The sequence below is a fragment of the Choloepus didactylus genome, chromosome 10 (assembly GCF_015220235.1).
Source record: "Choloepus didactylus isolate mChoDid1 chromosome 10, mChoDid1.pri, whole genome shotgun sequence".
NCBI classification, from domain to species: domain Eukaryota; kingdom Metazoa; phylum Chordata; class Mammalia; order Pilosa; family Megalonychidae; genus Choloepus; species Choloepus didactylus.
Genome location: NC_051316.1, coordinates 18,487,482 through 18,507,394, shown reverse-complemented (window position 1 = coordinate 18,507,394; position 19,913 = coordinate 18,487,482). Strand labels below are relative to the sequence as shown.

The following is a 19,913-nucleotide window of genomic DNA, read 5'->3' as shown; positions in this document are numbered from 1 at the left end:
GAGACAGAGGTTGGTGGTAGAAAAAAGCCCAGATTGCTCTGAACAGACTGCTGGTAGAAAGATGGATGTTAAAGGCACTTCTGCAAAGGGCTTAGAAGAAAATGAAGGGCACATTATTGGAAAACTGGAGAAAAGGCATTTCTTGATACAGATATAGAAAATTTGACTGAGTTGTGTCCTACTGTTGTATGAAAAACAGAAGGAGTATATGGTAAGTATATTAGCTGAAGAGATTTCCAACCAAAGTGTTGAGGGTGTAGCCTGGTTTCTGCTTATAGCAAAATGCAAGTGGAAAGAGATAAATTGAGACAGAAGCTGTTAAGCAAGTATATACCAGGACTTGATGACTTGCGAAATTCTTGGCCTATTCAGATTACAAAAGATGCTAATATTAGGAGATTCACTATTAGGGAAGTGTGCTCTAGAGAGAGGGCCAAATGTGTGGCTGGATAACTGTTCTGGTTTGCTGAAGCTGCCATTATGCAAACTGCCAGAAATGGATTGGCTTTTATAAAGGGGATTTATTGGGCTATAAATTTACAGTTCTAAGGCCATAAACGTGTCCAAACTAAGGCATCAACAAGAGGACACTGCCACTGAAGGAGGGCCAATGGTGTCCAGAACACCTCTGTTAACTGGGAAGGCACGTGGCTGGCATCTGCTGGTCCTTTGCTCTGGGGTTCTGGCTTCAAAATGGCTTTCTCCAAAATGTCTCTCTCTGCTTCTATGCATCTTTGCTTTTTCTCCCAGAGTGTTTGTCTCTAAGCATCAGGGATCCTCTCTTAGCTTCTCCAGGACCAACTCTTGCCTTCATCTCTTAGCTTAGCATCTCCAAATGTCTTTCTGTCTACATCTTCAAACATCTCCAAGCATCAGGGTCTGTGTCAGTTCTTAGCTTCTCTCTGAGATGTCTCTCTCAACTTCTCTTGGGTTGTTTTCCCCTTTCTGCTCTCCGTGTGAGCTCTCTTTAAAGGACTCCAGTGATCTAATTAAGACCCACCCTGAATGGAAATAATATAATCAGAGTCTTCACCTACAGTTTGAGTGAATCACATCTTCATGAAAACATTCAATCAAAATGTCACATCCTAATCAAAAAGATTAATATAAGTCTGCCCCCACAAGATTGCATCAAAGAACATGACTTTTCTGGGGGACATAATAGGTCCAAACCAGCACAACAACCTTTTGCTAAAGAGATTAGGTGTGGGACTCATGGATTCACTCAACCGTCTCAGTAGAGGCCAAGAATAGAGATGGGTTATCCAAGAAAGATCTGGGGAGGATTCCATTGTCTCACGGCAGGGATCCCAGTGACGCACCTGGGAGGACCACAAGGTTTTTTTTTTTTTTTAATACTTTAATTATTTTTATTAAGTGAACATATGTCTCACTTATAATAGGTAAACTGGCTACAGCCCCCAGAGATCAAAAGAAGATATACATACGATGTGTGACTTTTGTTAAAGTATTATGCATCTACTATTTAAGGATGTGTATATACTAAACTAATTCTGTTTTAAAAATTACAATCTGTTTTACAGATGATCTGTATCTATGTTTGTTCACTAAGTCTTTGCTACAGCCTTTGGCCTAAAGCAGTACAATCCTGACAGGATGTTTATATTAGAAAATTATATAAAAACAACGGATGGGTAAATTAGGTAACAAAAGCATTTTACTCTAACTTCTTTTAAAAGAAGTAGAGAGTTATCATTCAGAACAACATAACTCATTTAAGTTTCAAGTTTTTTCTTTCCATTGTGCAGTATTTAACTTCTTCAAAAAACTTTTTTATCCTGACTTCTCTCATATAGAAACACTAAGAGCTGTTACAAAGTTCTGTCCTATAAGTAAAAACCTTGTTAAAAAAGGTACTTGTAAAAATCATCGGAGGTTTATTGAGACTAAAATGAAGCAAATGGCTACGAGAATAGGAATAAGTCCTCATATGGTTTCAACATAGCTACAAATGCTGATTTTCCGGTAAATGATACATTCTATTATATGTAAGGGGTTTGGTTTGAGTGATTTTCTGATCATTTGCCACAAGCGACTTTTTTCCAACAGAAAAATAAATGACCCAAAACATAACAAGACTGTGCTACAATTAATAGAATGATGAGGGGAAAAACTGTCTCTGTTAAAAAACAATTCCTGTCATTCTTCTGGTATCAAATAAGAGGAAAGAAAATAAACATTTTTTTGTGAAGATAGAAAAACATATTTGAAACTACATGATTCTGACCTATAATTTAACCTGAAATTATGCAGAGTTCAAAAAAGACCCAGTCCCCAAATACACCCTTTAGAGGCACAATAAAATCTTTAGAATGCTGTCCCAATTAAAAAGGAGAGCCTGGAAACAAAGCATGAAATACCTCTACTATATTAAAAGTCAAGAGCAGATGAACTGAAAGCAGATTCCCTCTGAATATAATAAATTATTTTATAGTCTTTAGACAAACCATTTTAAGAAATCTGAAGTTCCATGATTTATCTTATCTAGTAGTACAGAAATTCAAAGTGCACATTTTATCAATGTATTTTAGGAGATATAGCACCCAGTGTCCTTTGAGGTTTGATATCTGGTTCTTTCACAGGTTTTACTTCTTCTTCTGGTTTGGGTTTGGTACTGTCATCCTTGGGTCTTTCGGAGCCAGCATTTCTGGTGTCCAGTACGCACTTACAGGAGGATATTCAAAAGGTAAAGTCTCTGCAGGACCATAATTTGCTTTGAGTTCCAGCTGTGGAGCTTCTGTTGGAATTTTTTGAAAGTATATAAATCCGTTTTCTCGCTGACATTTTTCTAGGGTATTCTTCACAAGACTTCCAAGTTTCCTAAAGAACAAATGTCCTGAAGGTTTGACATTTGGTCCAGGTCCTTTGGTTTCTTCATATTCTTTGCATAATGCTTCTGCCTTTGCATAAAATTTTTCTGCTTCTTGGAGCAACCTGATTGCTTCACCACATTTATCACTGGCCAACAAAGTCTGACCATGGTAACAGTAAGCATAAACTGTGTAGAAACACATTTTCAAATGAAGATATTGTGTCCATTTCAGAGTATGCAGGCTCCAAACTGGATAAAGTATGATCAGCTTTTTGATAGAAATTGGCTGTTTCATATGCCAGTGCAGCAATTAGTCCAGGAGCATGTTTTAGTTCAATTGCTCGAGCAATTGTTACCTCTTGAGCTTCAGCCTGACACTGGATGATATAAGCTTCTATGAACTGCACCTCTAAATCCCTTCCCTTTTCTGCGGGTGTAATAAGTTTGGGGATATGACTTGCCTTTAAATGTTTAAAAATCCCAGATGCAATTTTTAAGCTTCAGTGGACTTCTTTTGCTTCATCTTCTGTTATGTTTTCTTTTCCAGCCAGTCTTGAAGCATATTTGGTATACCATAAAGCAACATTAAATCCCATGGAAATTAATTCAAAAACAGCATCCTGTTGGGAACTTGGAGAGCTGGAGGGTCACCTCGGGCTAGCTCTGTTTCTTTTTCGGCTCAGTGGAGAAAGACTCAGCCATTTTCAGTTCCCAGTTCTGTTCCCACAAGGTTTTTGAGAATATTATACCAGCAGAAACACTGTCAGCTTGGACTGCAAGTGATAGAGACAAGATGGAGTGAAGCAACTGTCAGACTTTTGAGATTTTACAGGCAGGAAATAGTCTGATGGAGCTGCTCAGCTGCAAACGTGTGCTACCCTTCAAAAACATGGAAGAATGACTTGGAGGGAAGAGCCTTCAGCACAGAAGGTAGGGCCAAGGGTACAGAAGCAGAGGGCAGCAGAGCTGTGGGCTCAGAGAGAAGAGCTGTGAGTGTAGAGGGCAGGGCACAAGTCACAGAGGATCATTTCCAGGCCCTGAAACCTAAAGCAATTTGCTTTGCTTGATTTTGATATTGTTTGAGACCAGTGACTCTTACCGACTTTCTGTTTTCTCTCTTTTGGAGTACGGATGTCTACTCTGGTATCCTATGTCTGTCCTGCAATTGTATTTTGGAAGCAAATAATACGTTTTCTGGTTTCCTGGGTCCACAGATGGAAAGGAATTTTGGCCCAGGGTGGATCATACTCAGAGCTTCACCTATACCTGATTTAGATGATCAGCTGATGAGATTTTGGACTTTTGAGCAGATGGTACTTAGATGAGATTTTAAACATAGAGATGATGCTGAAACGGTTGAAACTTTGAAGGATGTTGGAGTGGGATGAATGTATTTTACACGTGGGACAGATGTGAATTTTGGGGGGCCAGTGGGCAGGCTGTAGTGGATTGAATGGTACCTCCCAAAAAGATACAACCTGGGACCTGGGACCTGTGAAGTTTACCTTATTCGGTAAAGAGTAATGAATCTGGAGATGAGGAAGCCATCCTAGATCTTTCTGGGTGGGCCCAAAATTCAATGACCAGAGTCCCCAGAAGAGACAGAAAAGAAGGCTCCGACACACACAGGAGAAAATTATGCAACAATGAAGACAAAGATTGGAGTGATGTGACCACAAGCCAAGGAAGCTGGCAGCCCCCATAAGCCAGAGAGCCAAGGAAGTGTTTTCCCCTCGAGCCTCTGGAAGGAGCATGGCCTGGCTGACACCTTGACTTTGGACTTTTTGTCTTCAGAACTCTGAGAACATAAATCTCTTGTTTTATGCCACACGTCGGTGCTGATTTGTTATGGTGGCCTTGGGAAACTAACACATTAGGGAAACACCATCAAGCCCCAGAGAGGTGAGCAGCTGATTCATATCAGATCTTAGGAACTCTGACCCCGGGAATCAGAAAACACAATACATCCTCCTGAATACAGCAATCAGGCTTTCCCAGCTCACTATATAGGAATGCTTCCAATGCACAATAAGAAAATCTGTCATTTAGCCTGGACCTTTATTAGCTTACTTTTAATGACATTCCAGTAGTGAATTAAAATAAAGTTGCAGAGGACTAAACAGTAACTTAAAGATATTGGGATAACTTCTCTTTTAATTATTTGGATATTAATTTAGGCGAGTTTATGTGTTAGCGGAAATCCTTCGGCATGCTATCCTTTGGCATTACAATCTATAACGAATTTTTCACCATCAGTGTTTATTTTTTAATGAAAGGAGAAATAAACTATTTCTAAACTCCTAAGGGAGTGTTTCCTTTACTCTCGGCATCAGAAAATGTTTGCTCTCAGGGAGCCAAACTTCCCAAATTGGATCTAGGAAAAATTGAGACCATCAAAGTGTTTAGTTCTCTGGAACCAGACTGTTAATACTCTTCCCAAAATTTCAGGTCTGACTTTGTTAGGGTATTTGTGGACTTAATAGGGGCTACAACAGAAGAGCTGTAAATGTTATACATTGCCAAATATCCATGACAATAACAACAACAGAGCAACAACAGCTAACATGTGTTAGACTGTTACCCAGTATCTTGCCAAAAGTTAAGCATTTTACAGTGGAGAGAGAAGGGATTGGCTGTGGCTTTTGGATACCTGGGTCCCTCCACTGTATGTTTCAACCAAAGCCCAACCTCAAGCCTTTAGCTTAGTGGAAGAACACAGATTGCATCTGGTTTTCCTCCATCTTCATTGCCTGCAAATAGTGTGTAGCACCCCTTCCCCGCCACCACCCCCAAACTTGAACTCACAGGCTGTTCTAGTTGCCAAGGCTGACAGAATGCAAAACACCAGAAATTGATTGACTTTTATAAAAGGGGGTTTATTTGGTTGCACAGTTACATTCTTAAGGCCATAAAGTATCCAGCAACAAAGGGTACCTTCACTGGAGAAAGGTCATTGGCATCTGGAAAACCTCTGTTAGCTGGGAAGGCATGTGGCTGGCCTCTGCTTGCTCCCAGGTTGTGTTTCAAAATGGCATTCTCCAAAATGTCTGCATCAACTTCCAACGGCCGTCCTCAAAATGTCTGTCTCAGTTCCAGCTAGCTGTGAGCTCCTTCCGTCTGAGCTTATATAGTGTTCTAGTAAACTAAACAAGGCCCATGCTTGAATGGGCAGGGCCACACCTCCATGGAAATTACCCAATCAGAGTTATCACCCACAGTTGTGTGGATCACATCTCCATGGATACTGAACCAGTAGGTTTCAACCCAATCCACACTAATATGTCTGCCTCCACAAGAATGCATTAAAGAATATGGCTTTTTCTGGGGGACATAAATATACAAGCCACACACAAGTCAAAATAACAAAACATGTCAAAAGCATGGAAACACTGGAACAGACAGATAATTTTATGTTAGCCTAATTTAATTCTCAAAGCTCCCCCTCTGAAATTGGATTTACCACTCTTCCCATTGGGAGTAAGGCATTAGAAGTTTTGGAAGTTTAATTCTTTCTCTTATGGCTTTATGTTAGTTTTCCTAGCACTGCTTTCTTTTCCTGACATCCAGAACAAGAACTTTTTAAAGCAACAGCTTTCAGCACACCTGGGACGCTTCAAAGGCATCAGATTTACTGCATCTGTTCTCCCCCATGTAAATAGAAGTCCCACTTTCTCCTTGAGTCATGTCAGGAAGGTAGTTCTTACCCACTGCAATTATATGTAAAACAACAGAATCCCCAAAACCGAAGGAGAATACAGACATTGATCACGTAAGACACTTAACATCCATGTTTTCTTCTGTAATAAATTTTAATCACAGCACATTAAGAAAGGATTATGCAGTCTCCTCGCCAGCTCTAAAGAATGAAGTAGCTCTTCCTTTAGAGTGGTCCTCAAAACTAGGTCTGCAACTTCCATTAAGCATGCAATCTTAATATTTTAGTGACTTTGCAAGCTGCTTGTGGTTTGAGGCTCCACATTTCATAATTCAGACTCACCTCTATAAAACTAAAGTTCATTGTTGTAAAGCCTTTGTGACAAGCTGCTGAACCAGTCTAACTGCTGCCTCTCTCCCTATTAAAGGGGAAACACCAAAAGTGGAAAAAACTGTGGGAGACCCCTGCAGTGACAGGATCTGCTTTAAACTGGCTTGTGTGGGGCTGGGTACTGTACCAGGAGTATCAAATAGAAAGGGCCTTTTGAAATTTTCCTCCTGTTGCTCCTACTACACTCTTAGGAAACAATGCATGTGGGACCCTGGACCTCAGTTCCAGATGTCCTCAGGAGGAAAATCCAGTGTCTTAGAAGAGCTTCAGGAAAGGAGGGAAAGGATGGAGCTAGTGAGGTAACGGCTCAGAGGTTTACAGAAGAGAAGCAGCACGGAGGGCTCCTGGATGTGAGGGAGTGTCTTGGTTTTCTCAGCTGCTAAAATAAATGTCATGCGATGGGTTGGCTTAAACAACAGGAATTTATTGGCTCACAGTTTTGAGGCTAGGAGAAGTCCAAACTTGAGACATCAGCAAGGCGATGCTTTTTCCCAGAAGACTGCAGCATTCTAGGGCTGGCTTGCCAGGGATACTTGGGGCTTCTGGCTTTTGTGTCACATGGCAATACACGTGGTGGCATCTTCTCGTTTTGCTTCCAGGTTCTGTTGACTCCCAGCTTCTCCTCCTGCACATGGCTTTCTCTTCATAAAGCCTTCAGCAATAGAATTAAGCCCCAATCTCATTCAGAGGGGCCACAATTTAACAGGAAATAGCATCTTCGAAAGGTTTTATTTACAACAGGTTCACACCCACAAATATGCAGATTAAGACTAAGAACATGTTTGTGTTTTGGGGGGTACATAATTTAACCTACCACAGGGTACGTTAGGAATGTCTTACCCAATATGTTTCACTTATATTTTCCTTTTAATGTATATGTGAACATACCATTGCACAAAAACTTTACCTTTCTAAAGAAGCCTAAATAATGTTCTAATTTAAAATAAATATCCTAAATGATAAAAAAGAAACTTTCTTATAGATTAATTGGAACCCTTTACTTTGTAAGTCAAAAAAAAAAAAAAACAATCAATAGCAACTTAGATTTTATTAAATTTAGTGTCTCTGTGTGTAAGTACACACACACACACACACACACACACGTATGCATAGGGCAACTATGATATTTTTGGAAGGAGACCCAACTTTTGCTAATAAATTTGAAAATTCAAATGAAATGTACTATTTCCTAACAATAGTTAATTTGACAACATTGATTGAAAAATTATAGAAAGGCAGAGTAGGTTATTTAAATAGAAAAAAGGAGAAAATAAGGAAAGTCATCTGAAAGGTCTAATTTTCTAAAAAAGTGCCCAATTCAGAAAATAATAAAATTGGTTTCTTCCAAATTTTCAAGAAACAGATATTCCTTATGTTATGTAAATTATACAAATATATATGTATATATGTGTTTGTGTGTGTATGGTGTGTTTCAAGTTCATTATTCCATGAGGCTATCATAACTCAGATATCAAAAATAGAAGAAGATAGTCCACATAAACAAAACCCATAGTCAACTCTATTTCTTCAAATAAATGCAAAAATCTTCAAATAGATGCAACAACAACAAAAAAACTAACAACATAATAAAATAATCCTAACTTATGACAAAACTTATTCTGAGAACAGAAAAGGACTCAACATTAGGCATTCTATTAATAAAACTCACTAAATTAAGAGAAAGGAACAGCTGAATAAATTCCAAAACAGAAGGCTTTGGATAAAATTTAACATCTATTCTTAATACAGAGCAAACAAACAAAAAAGACAGGATAAAATGAAATTTTCTGAACACAATAAAATGTATGTATTAAAAACCTGCATCAGACATCAGATTAAATGGTAAATTTTTTAAAAATTCCCGCTAGAGGCAGTACCATGACAAGCGTTTAATCTAGTGTGCTGGTTTAGATGTATTATGTCCCCCAAAACACCATTCTATTTGATGCAGTCTTGTGTGGGCAGGAAACATATTGGTGTTGATTGGGTTGGAGACTTTTGATTGGATGTTTCTGTGGAGATGTGACCCACCCAACTGTAGGTGATAACTCTGATTGGATAATTTCTGTGGAGGTGTGGCCCCACCCATTCAACATGGGCCTTGATTAGTTTACTGGAGCACTATATAACCTCAGACAGAAGGAACGAGGTTGCTACAGCCAAGAGGGACACTGAAGAATGCACAGGAGCTGAGAGAGGAAATGCAGTTTACAGAGACATTTTGGAGACGGCCTTCGAAAGCAGGCTTTTGCTCTGGAGAAGCTAAGAGAGGAAAAACACCCCAAGAGCAACTAAGAGTGATATTTTTGAGGAACTGCAGCCTAGAGAGGAACGTCCTGGGAGGAAGCCATTTTGAAACCAGAACTCTGGAGCAGATGCCAGCCACGTGCCTTCCCAGCTAACAGAGGTTTTCCAGATGCCATTGGCCATCCTCCAGTGAAGGTACCCAGTTGTTGATGTGTTACCTTGGACACTTTATGGCCTTAAGATTGTAACTGTGTAAACAAATAAACTCCCTTTATGAAAGCCAATCCATTTCTGGTGTTTTGCATTCTGGCAGCATTAGCAAACTAGAACAACTAGAAATGGGGATGATAGCATGTACAACAAGAAAATGTTATTCATGTTGGAATGAATGAAGCAAAAATGCTATGACCCACAGTCAATATTATTCTTTATTTTAACAGCTCAAAAGAATTAATTAAATATCCCTGAAAATAATTTATTAAGATGACTCGATGAAGGATGAGTATAGAAAAAGCAGTAGCTGATATATACGTTAAAATATAAAATCAGAATATGGAAAAAGGAAGAAAAATCCCATTCATAATAGCAAAAAGTCTTGTTAAACACTTAGTAAAAACAAAAAATTATAAATGTGCAGAACTTATTATGAGGAAAAATACATTGGCAGAACAGAGGAGAGGAGGCATATCATATATATTTTGGGATAAGGTGTCCATTAAGAAAATCTCCAGTAGTGACTTCATTTTTTTGACAAAGTGGTAACCAAACTTTTCCTTCCACTTTGCTAGTTCTCACTTTAGCTGGACCTAATTTGCTGTTAAACCCATCCACTGAATTCTCAATTTCAGTTCCTGTATTTTTTATTTCTAGAATGTCTATTCTAATTTTAACATGTTTTGCTCTCTGCCAAATCACTGATCATGTATTTTAATATCTCAAACATACTAATTATATTTACTTTAATGTCTATGTTTGATAACAATATAATCTCAATCTTCAGTGGATCTCTTTCTATTGTTTAATGGTTTTTTTTTTTTTTTTCTTGGTCAGGTTTTCTCTTCTTGAATACCTAGCTATTTTTGATTGAGATTCAGTCTTGTTTCCTTGGAATGCGTCTCCAGATGCCTCCTCTTGAAATACTCATTTTTGGAATCAAGTCACCGTGCTGCAAGAAGCCCAAGCCACATGGAGAGACCATATGGAGGCACAATGGTTGGAAGCCCTAGCTGAGATTAGCCTTCGAGCCATTTCAGTCTGGAAACCAGACATGTGAGTAAAAAATTCTCCAGATGGTTCCTGGTCTCAGCCAGCTGAACCACTCCCACTGTTTCAGGTCTTCCCAGCTGAAGCCCTGGACATCTTGAAGCAAATACAGGCCATCTTCTGACTATAGAATCTGGGAACATAGTAAAGTGGTTGGTTGATGCCAATGAATTTATATACAGTGACAGATAAGTGAAATGAAATTTCTGGCTGTGAAAATTCCTCAGTGGTAGTGATCTGGCTGGCTTTACAACCTCTACTCTACATGACTTATAAGAAGGAGGAAGAGCCAAGATGTAAGCAGGAGAGAAATCTTCTCATGGATGAGCTCATGACACCTTTGGAAATAGAGAATCCAGAAACTTTCTTATTTATGTTCCTTCTTCCAACATTATTCTTGATGAGGAAGGATCCCAAGCTGCTGTCTTTAGGCACAAGAAGTGTCTCTGAGCTTTAATTTGGGTTCTAACTTGAACACAGCTCAAGACTTGGTTTAATCATCATAGCTACCTAAGAACTGATATTGCCAAAATGATCAAAGTGCTCCATGCTGGTCATTGTGTCCAAGTCCAACAGCCCAATCGGTCATTCTCATTAGACAATGACTAGGATGCATGATAGGGAGTGAAGAAATCAAGTGGAAAGGCGGGAACAACAAGAGTCAATTTGGTCCTCCATTAAAAAAAGGTAACCAATGCTCAGAAGTACTCTTGCAACTAAACAAGCTCTTTCTTGCTTGCCAATAGATAGATTATAGTGTAATTTGCTGTCCAGTCTAGAAAGGTGATGCTATTACTAATTACACTGGGCAACAGACATACATCCTGTGTGATTCCATTTCTACTAAATTCTAGGAAATGCAAACTAATACATAGTGATAGAAAGCATATTGATTGTTGCTAGGGGATGGGGTGGCAGAGAAGACAAAAAAGGAGAGTTTATAAAGATGCCTGAACATATTTTGGAGGTAATAGACATGTTCATCTTCTTGAACAGGTGTATATCCAGGTCAAAACATCTTAAATTGGGCACTTTAAATATGTGCATTTTATTGGATGACAATTATACCTTGAGAAAGTTGTTTAAAGAATCTCCATTGCAGCTGAAGTCACATTGCCAGATGCTCTGCTAGTCTCTCTTTGTAAAATAAATAAAAATGTTACAGAAACATCCCTACCTTCCAACATCTTCCCTTTCGCTCCCTGCCAGTGTCATTTCCCAGAAGTAACTCCTATACAGATGTTGGCGTACTTTCGAAACATGATTTTATACATTTCCTAAATGTATATTATGGTGGTTTGGAGCTGTAGGTACCCCAGAAGAACATGTTCTTAAACTTAACCCATTCCTGTGGGTGTGAACTCATTCTAAGTAGGACTTCGTGGTGAGGTTACTTCAGTTTAGGTGCAGCCCTCCTCAATCAGGATAGGTCTTTATCTTATTACTGGAGTCCTTTATAAGAAGAATGAAATTCAGAAAGAGAAAGCCACAGAGGGGGCACTCAGAAGCTGAACATCAGTGGAACCCAGAAGAGAAAGGAGAGATCAGGAGACACCACCATGTGCCTTGCCATGTGAGAAGCTAAGGACCAAGGATCACCAGCAGCCAGCCCGAGAATGCCACAGTCTTCCAGCAGAAAGCATCATCTTGATGATGCCTTGACTGTGAGCAAATAAATTCCCACTGTTTAAGCCATCCCTTTGCATGGTATTTGCTTGAGCAACCAAAGAAATTAAAACATGTGTATCTCAGTTATATATACATACATATAAATATCTCTATTAATTTTAGACATTATTCTTTTATGTGTTTAGGATATTTACAAATATTATCATATTGGGAATAATTGTGATGAATTAAAAGGAAAAGGAAACTTTTCTCCATTTTCTTTCCAGGCCTGCTGCACAAGCTGCAATACTTGAATTGCTTCTTTTCACTACACCTTTGTGTTATGATCACTTTTTCTTAGATGCCATATATTCTTCTTTGTTGGGTTCTTTTTTTCTTTGTTTTCTTATAGTATAGTTTTAAGAAATATTATTTACAGCAAAGTACATGGATAGGAAGCAAACTTTCCAATCCTTTGCATGTCTAAAAGCGTCTTTCTTATTTTGCGCCTACATTTGATTGATAGCTTGGCTGGGAATAGAATTTTAGGTTCGTAATCATTTTCCCAAGGACATTCAAGCATTGCTCCATCGTGTTCTAATTAGTGTTGCTGATAAGAACACATCTGTCAGTCTGATCCTTGTTCCATTATAGTTAATATATTTTTTGCTATTGGAAACCTTGAGAATCTTTGCTTTATTCTTAGTTTTCTGAAGTTGTTTTTGGGTGTGTCTGGGTGTAAACTTAAATTTTTCATGCACATTCCTTTTTCTATTAGTTTTTAAAATAATTAGCTCTTCTCCATTTTCTCTTCTTTTTCTTTCATAGACTCCTAATAATAATATAGTACTTTTGGACTAATGACTATTTTTTTCCTCTTTGTCTTTTTTTTTTATATACTGGGAAGTTTCCTCAAAGTTTTCTTTTAATTAGTTCCATTGAATTGTTTTCTTCAGATATAATGTTTCTAATACAATAAACTAATTATATTTTCTGATTCTTCCTTATGAAGAGTAATCTGTTCTTAATTTACAGATATCATTTCTTCTTCCCCATCTCTGGCTAGAGATCTTTGCATCTTTTTTCTTTTTCTTGGATTACCTTTGTTTCTTCTGGGGTCAATTCCATTCATTCATCTCGGCCCTGTTTTTTTTCTTTTCCTTCTTTCCCCCTTTGCTTTATTCTTGGATTGTATGTTTATAAACAAAGCATAGTGTTGATTAGTTTAGATAGGTCATATGGATTTTCTCTACCATCACTATCATTTTTGGCCTGTCCTGTGGATTTGAAGACTTACTGCAAGCTTTGAGTGTAGGTGAGACATGTCATCTGGTAGGTTTCTTTCAAGATATAAATAATAGTGAGGGAAAATTGGCAGGCCTCTCCAAGTCCCAGATGCCAAAAAAAGAGCCTATTTCAGGCGATCTGCTATTTCAGGAGATCGAGCTCCTTCTAAGCATCTATTTCAGCCTTCATTTTGGGGGAAAATATAGCTCCTGGGAAGAAGAGTGGGAGAAGCCTCCTCTGACCTCTATCTTGTTCTCAGCATTGTTATGAATGTGTTCTATTTTATATATCTTAACTCTCATTTGCATTAGTTTGTGCTTCCCAGTCCACTATCTTGAACTAGAATCATATTTTATTTTTAGATAGTCAAAGCCCTCTGCCATTTTGGGCAGGGCCCATTATTTTTGGAGCTGACAATAGGGGCCAAAGTATCTTGTATAATAGCTATTATTACAACAAAATTTTTGTTATTATAAAAGCTAGTATTACAGTCACAACTTTAGTATCATCTGTGCATACATATATGCATTGAATGTTTCATTTCTTTTAAAGGGCAGAACACTATCTTCCAATAGAATTCTTCTTCGGAAGCCAATTAGATCCAACAGAGAAGTTCATGGAGATGTGCCCCACCCAACTGTGGGTGATAACTCTAATTGGATAATTTCCATGGAGGTGTTATCCCACCCATTCAGGGTGGGTCTAAATTAAATCACTGGAGCCATATAAATGAGCTGACAGACAGAAACTCAGTGCAGCTGAGAGTGACATTTTGAAGAGGAGCTACAGCCAAAAGGGACACTTTGAAGAATGCACTGGAACTGAGAGAGGAGCTTCAGCTTACAGAGACGTTTTGGAGACAGCCTTTGAAAACAGACTTTTGCTCCGGAGAAGCTAAGAGAGGACAAACGGCCCAAGAGCAACTAAGAGTGACATTTTTGAGGAGCTGAAGCCTAGAGAGGAACATCCTGGGAGAAAGCCATTTTGAAAACAGAACTTGGAGCAAACAGCGGCCACATGCCTTCCCAGCTAGCAGAGGTTTTCCGGACACCATTGGCCGTCCTCCAGTGAAGGTACCGGATTGTTGATGCATTACGTTGGACACTTTATGGCCTTAAGACTGTAACCGTGTAACCAAGTAACCCCCCTTTTATAAAAGCCAATCCATTTCTGGTGTTTTGCATTCCAGCAGCATTAGCAAACTAGAACACTCCATAACAGTCTTTTTCTGTAAAAGAGAACTACGCCTCCATGTTATTGACACCCTTTTGCCTCAAAATGTGTTCCTTAAACCAGCAGACTTTGCCAGAAATTGTGAATGCTGCCCTACCCCCAAGACCTGCTGATCTGCATTTTAATAAAATCTGCATTTAACACACTCTCCAGGTGATAACAGTGCACATAAAGTTTGACAAGTGCTAGCTTTAGCCACTGTAATTTTGGCCACTCTTATGCTCAGCTAAACCCAGTCTTACCTGATGTAGTCCTTTTGGGATCAAAGTTTTGTGTGCAAAGCGATCAATGGAAGGGGGCTGTGCATATTTGGGCTCTCAGGATAAAAGGGAACAACATAACACAGTGTGGCCAAGAGATTTATCAGAAGTTGGGAACTGGAGCCATGACACCAGCAGATAAGAATAAGAAGCTCTTATTGGGGAAAAAGGAGGGAGATAGTGGCATTTGCACAAATAGCTCAAATAGCTGTTCATACCAGTCTTATCCATATCTAAAAAAGAAGGCTGATCCTAGATGACATCTGGGTAATTGACTTAATATCTAACTCCCTAGAATCTGGATCTTGGTAACTCAGTTCAAGAGTCCAGCTATTGCCTCTGGTGGTACTTTTTGGAGGTATCAGATCAGAGTAAGTGTTTGCACATTTTGTCTCTCCTCTCTCAGGTCTGTTAGGCCTTTCTAGAGGGTCTCCCATTTTCCATCTTTAGTATTATCTAAGTTAGTTATTCTCACCTTCTTATTTTTTTGGTTCTGCCTGACAACACATCATGGCCCTCTCCTTCATCTTTATATGACTTCAGGCCTTTTCAAGAGATAATAACACTGCCATCTTACTTGACCATCTGGTCTTCCCTTACGGTTCTTTGCCTTCTCCAGCCAACATGCTTATTCAGCTCCCTTTACCCATTTAAATCCAAGGTTTCACAAAAACATAATTGTTGAATAGAGGGAAACCCTTTTGGTTCCCATTATTGCTAAAGTTAGCTCAGAAGGCATAAAAAAGCAAAATGTTGGCCTGGAAGGAGGAGTATTTGGTTGAAAGACACAGAGAATATTTTAAGTCAAGAAAAAGCAACCAAAGGCCTGTCCTTGGGAAAGATGATAGTGAATGGAGGATGGGGCATAAGTCCTGGGCAGGAGCTGTCAGCTGCCCACCAGAAGCCAAAGAAAGCTTGTAACTCTGCATGGTGACAGCGTAAGAAGGGAAATGGAGAAAACAGAGCCTCGAGCCCTCACACCAATGCTGAGTTGCTGAAAGAAAACTGGAATGGCCCCACTCCAGACATGATGTTCCATGATCTCATGAGGTATCTTCACTATGTAATGCACAGTTAGTTAGAGCAGTTCTTGTTACTTGTAGCTAAGAGCATCGCTAGCTCATATGATTGCAGAGGGTAAGGGAATAATATGAAATAGCCCTGAATTGATTAAATCTGACCTGAATACCAAGCTGAAGGATTTAGGGAAGAGCTATGACTTTTAAAGAGATTATTCCTATAATAATGCAAAAGATTGACTAGAGAGGAGATAAAATAAAGAAAGAATAAATAGAAAATAACTGAGCATGGGAGTGTCTGAGGATCCAGATGATGAAAATATTAAAGAGAAGGGAGGTCTGAGAATGTTTTGTAGGATGACCACTGGACTCGATGACATCAGATGCAGTGATAAAAAGTTGTCTTAGCAACTGGGAAGTTATCACTAGAATAGGCGTTATTGTTTAGTCATCAGCCTCTGCAAGCAAAAGCAGCTCATGGCTCAATTTCTGCAAGTTAACAAGCTTGGATTTATGTATAGGAGTCTGAGTACTGTATGCCATAAAATACGATTTAAGACTTTTACTTATGATAACAAGGAAAGGAATATTCTTGAAATTTGAGAATGACCATATTCTAGAGGGAAGGGAAGAGAGATAATTAATCAAACCCTGATTACCTGGGTTCCCAGGACCGTAATTGTATGTCATCTCATTTTTTCTTGCAATAGCCTTGTTTGATCATCATCGTCGTCATTGTTATTCACAATTTAATTATGAAGAAATGGAGACTCAAAGAGTGAAGGAAAACTTACTTGTGGTCACATAGCTGTAAATGAAACCGGTAGCAAAACAACTCCCTAACCACAAATACCCATTTAATGTAATAAGTAAACATGCAGGGAGATAATGTTTTAAGGTTCTCCGAAAGCCTCTTTTAATCTGGCCTCAACATCTTTACTATTTAAATGGTCTCCAAATCTCCTGAATTAGTCAGTGACTCATTTTACCCCAGTATTTATAAATAAAACTGATTTTCTTTAACCAGGTTGGAATCTAGAACAAAACAAATAATCTCTATAAACATGGAGATTAACTTTTTTTTTTTTATCTTTACCTGGATTGAAAGTTTTCATGAATTTAGGGTACTCCATTTCAGAAGAGGGTTGGAAAGGAGGTGAGAGTTGGAGGGAGTTTATGAATGGATGGGTGACAGGGTAGTTTACGAACAAGAAATAGAGCATCGATTTATTTATAGCTCTAAACCTTAAACCCTCCAGATTGAGATATGAAGCAACTCACGAATGGTTCAAGTTGGTGATGCTGATAAAAGGCATGTCAAGAGCATCTATTTGTCAGGGCAGAGGGGATGTCCGATCCCACCCTCCGGCACCACAGTGAGTTTTCTAGCTGTAGATTTGCACCCAAGAACATCTTCTGCTTCATCAAGATAAATTTCATTCTAGGTGAACAGTTCACTCACTGGTCAAGACCAGTTTCTTTCTAGTGTTGTTTTGGACCCTTTCCCTGGGGCAGAGAAAGCCTCTGTGTTCATTGTATTATCATGCATCAACCCTTGCTCAAGAACCAGCCAGGGGTAAATAAAAAAATGTATCCAAAGGTGTTCAGTGATTCACAGGCTCTGAACATTGGCCACGGACAACCAACAGAAGTCAACTACATCTGAGTAGCATCAAACATAGAGACCAGAAGATGAAACAAATAATATGACCCAAAGGCCTTTTTGATAGAGTAAGTACATTAAACCAGGTATCTCTGAATCAAGACTTTGAAAATATCAGCCTGCCCACAGCTTCTGGGATCTTTAGACTTAAACTCTGCTGTGTCCACCAGTTTTGCACTATCCTCAATTCCCAAAGCTGCCCCAGAACCCTGTGCCCCTCCTCAATTGCAGTCCATCCTTTCCATATCCTAGAATGAGAGAACATTCCCTGCAGGGAACGCTTTCCTAGCAGGTCCCTGTTATTCTCCTACATGGCACAACACTGCCTGATGCTTTTCTCCAGGAATGTCATATACGATTTCTCTTGTACCACTGCAGGGTCTGAATGCTTGTTGTTGTTGTTTGTTTTGTTTTGCTTTGCTTTACTGAATCCAGAGGAGTTTTATGTTAAGAGTGACCCAGATAATCACTGCAGCCACCTGCCTTGCCTGTAGGTCAAATGATGCTAAGTTTTAATGCATCTGATTAAGAACTTAGTTCCCAGGTGCTGTTAATCAGATCTGCTGATTTTAGCCCTGTATTTTCTGGCTTGGCTGGATAATGGCCCTTATTTACTAGTAGTTGATCATTCCTCTGGCAGGTTCTATGGTATCTGAACCACTGCTTGAGTATCTCAGGCAAAGCCATATGCTCAGGGCCATTGGTGACTCACTCCCTCCGCCCCCCCCCCCCCCACCTCCCACATCCAAAGAAACCAGAAGGTCACACTTCCTTCTTGTAAGGACACTAGTCATTGTATTTAGGGCCTGCCCAAATCCACCATGACCTCATCTAAACTCAATTACTTCTGCAAAGACCCTATTTCCAAATAAGGTCACATTCTGAGGTTCCAGTTGGACACGAATTTGGGAGGACAGTACAAACCCCATAGTGTCCTTTTGCTGTTACAGTTTACCTTTAAAGTGGAACTTATTCCTTAAGGGATGCTGTTTATTGTTTATCTAAGTATGGAGGAAGGCAATAGAAAAAATATACTGTGGCTTGCGTCCTGCTGAATTTTTGGGGGAGGTGCAAAGTCCATGCTGCACTGAAGATAAAAACATCTATTGAGACATTTTTGTGCCAGCACTTTACCATAAAACCTCCAGGGAGAAAAACACAAATAAAGACAGACAAACTGAAAGTTCACAGGTTAGTGATGGAGACAAACTTCTAAACTTAGAAGAAAGACAACTTTGGAAATGACCAAGCACGGCTGCGTGCTCACCCTGTTACCAGGATCCAATATTGGACTTAGACCTCATGGCAAGAAGCAGATGCAATTAATGCTGGGGAGAAAAGGCAAAATGTTGATGTAAGAGGTGGAAAGATGTTTGGGTCGGGAAGCAGTAGCTGGTGTGTGATACGCCGTCCTCCTCTGGGGCTGCGGCAACACAAATGCACAGCAGGGAAGGCTGTGGAGGGGGCTGGGATGCAGGAAGGAGCAGGCCAGGCAGACACACCATGCTCAGATGAGGTCACAAGACTGTGTTAGAGATGGCCACACCTGCATTGCTTGAGAGATCCCGCCCATGGTGGTAGTAACAGGGTATGAAACTTTAGAAAAACAAATGCATGCTAGATCTCTCATCTTACAAAGATCAAGACTTGAAAAAGGTGAGGAGCCTCTGATGAGTGAAGGTTCAGAAACAGTGGGAATGCTGGGGACACACAAGACCTCTGGTGCCCAAGGTGACAGGAGGGTGACAGGGGATGTGATCGCCAGCCCAGGTGGATAAACCTCCCTCACATTTGTGCCAAGGGCCAGCCTTCCCGTGACTTCAAATTTGTTTCACAAAGCAAATGTGTTTGACTTTATTGCAGCTCACAATATCAGTTCTTTGGCTCGTATTGGTTCTTTATTTGATTAATCAATCAAATAGTTGTTTTATCCTTTGTTATGTAAACATTTTTTATTGATTAAATAAAAATAAATAAATATAAAACTCTCAGAACACATTTTCCAGATGAACTAAATAACAACACTTCCACTTAGTGGGTAGAAGGAGAAACAGAAATTGGAAAAAAATTACTGTTATTTGGGGACATCACCTTAAACATGTCAAGCTCTGTTGAAAATTATAATCCCTTCTCCAACACAATTTAATTTATGTTGTTGGTTCTACAAATCATGCTTTCTGCTTATAAATAGATAGTCTGGTCCTAGGCTGACTCATTCCTTTTCATTTCTCTTATTGCCATGTCCAGTCACAGAATCAGATGCTCTATTGAAAATGTTTCACTGTATTAAGTTTTTTTCATGTTGGAGAATTTTACCACACTTACAAACAAATACACACACACCAGTTTCTTCTATTTTCTGCCATTTTCTGAAACTCCACCTTTGAGAAATTAGAGCCCCAGCATTGCATAGTTTTTTCTTGGTTACAGAATGAGCTTATTCAACTTCTGTTTC

General features: G+C 39.3%; 1 pseudogene; it reads right to left on the bottom strand.

Moving 5' to 3' along the window:
* Nucleotides 1–2,548: 2,548 nt before the first annotated feature.
* Nucleotides 2,549–19,913, bottom strand: part of LOC119545116 — an 80,316-nt pseudogene continuing 62,951 nt past the window's right edge.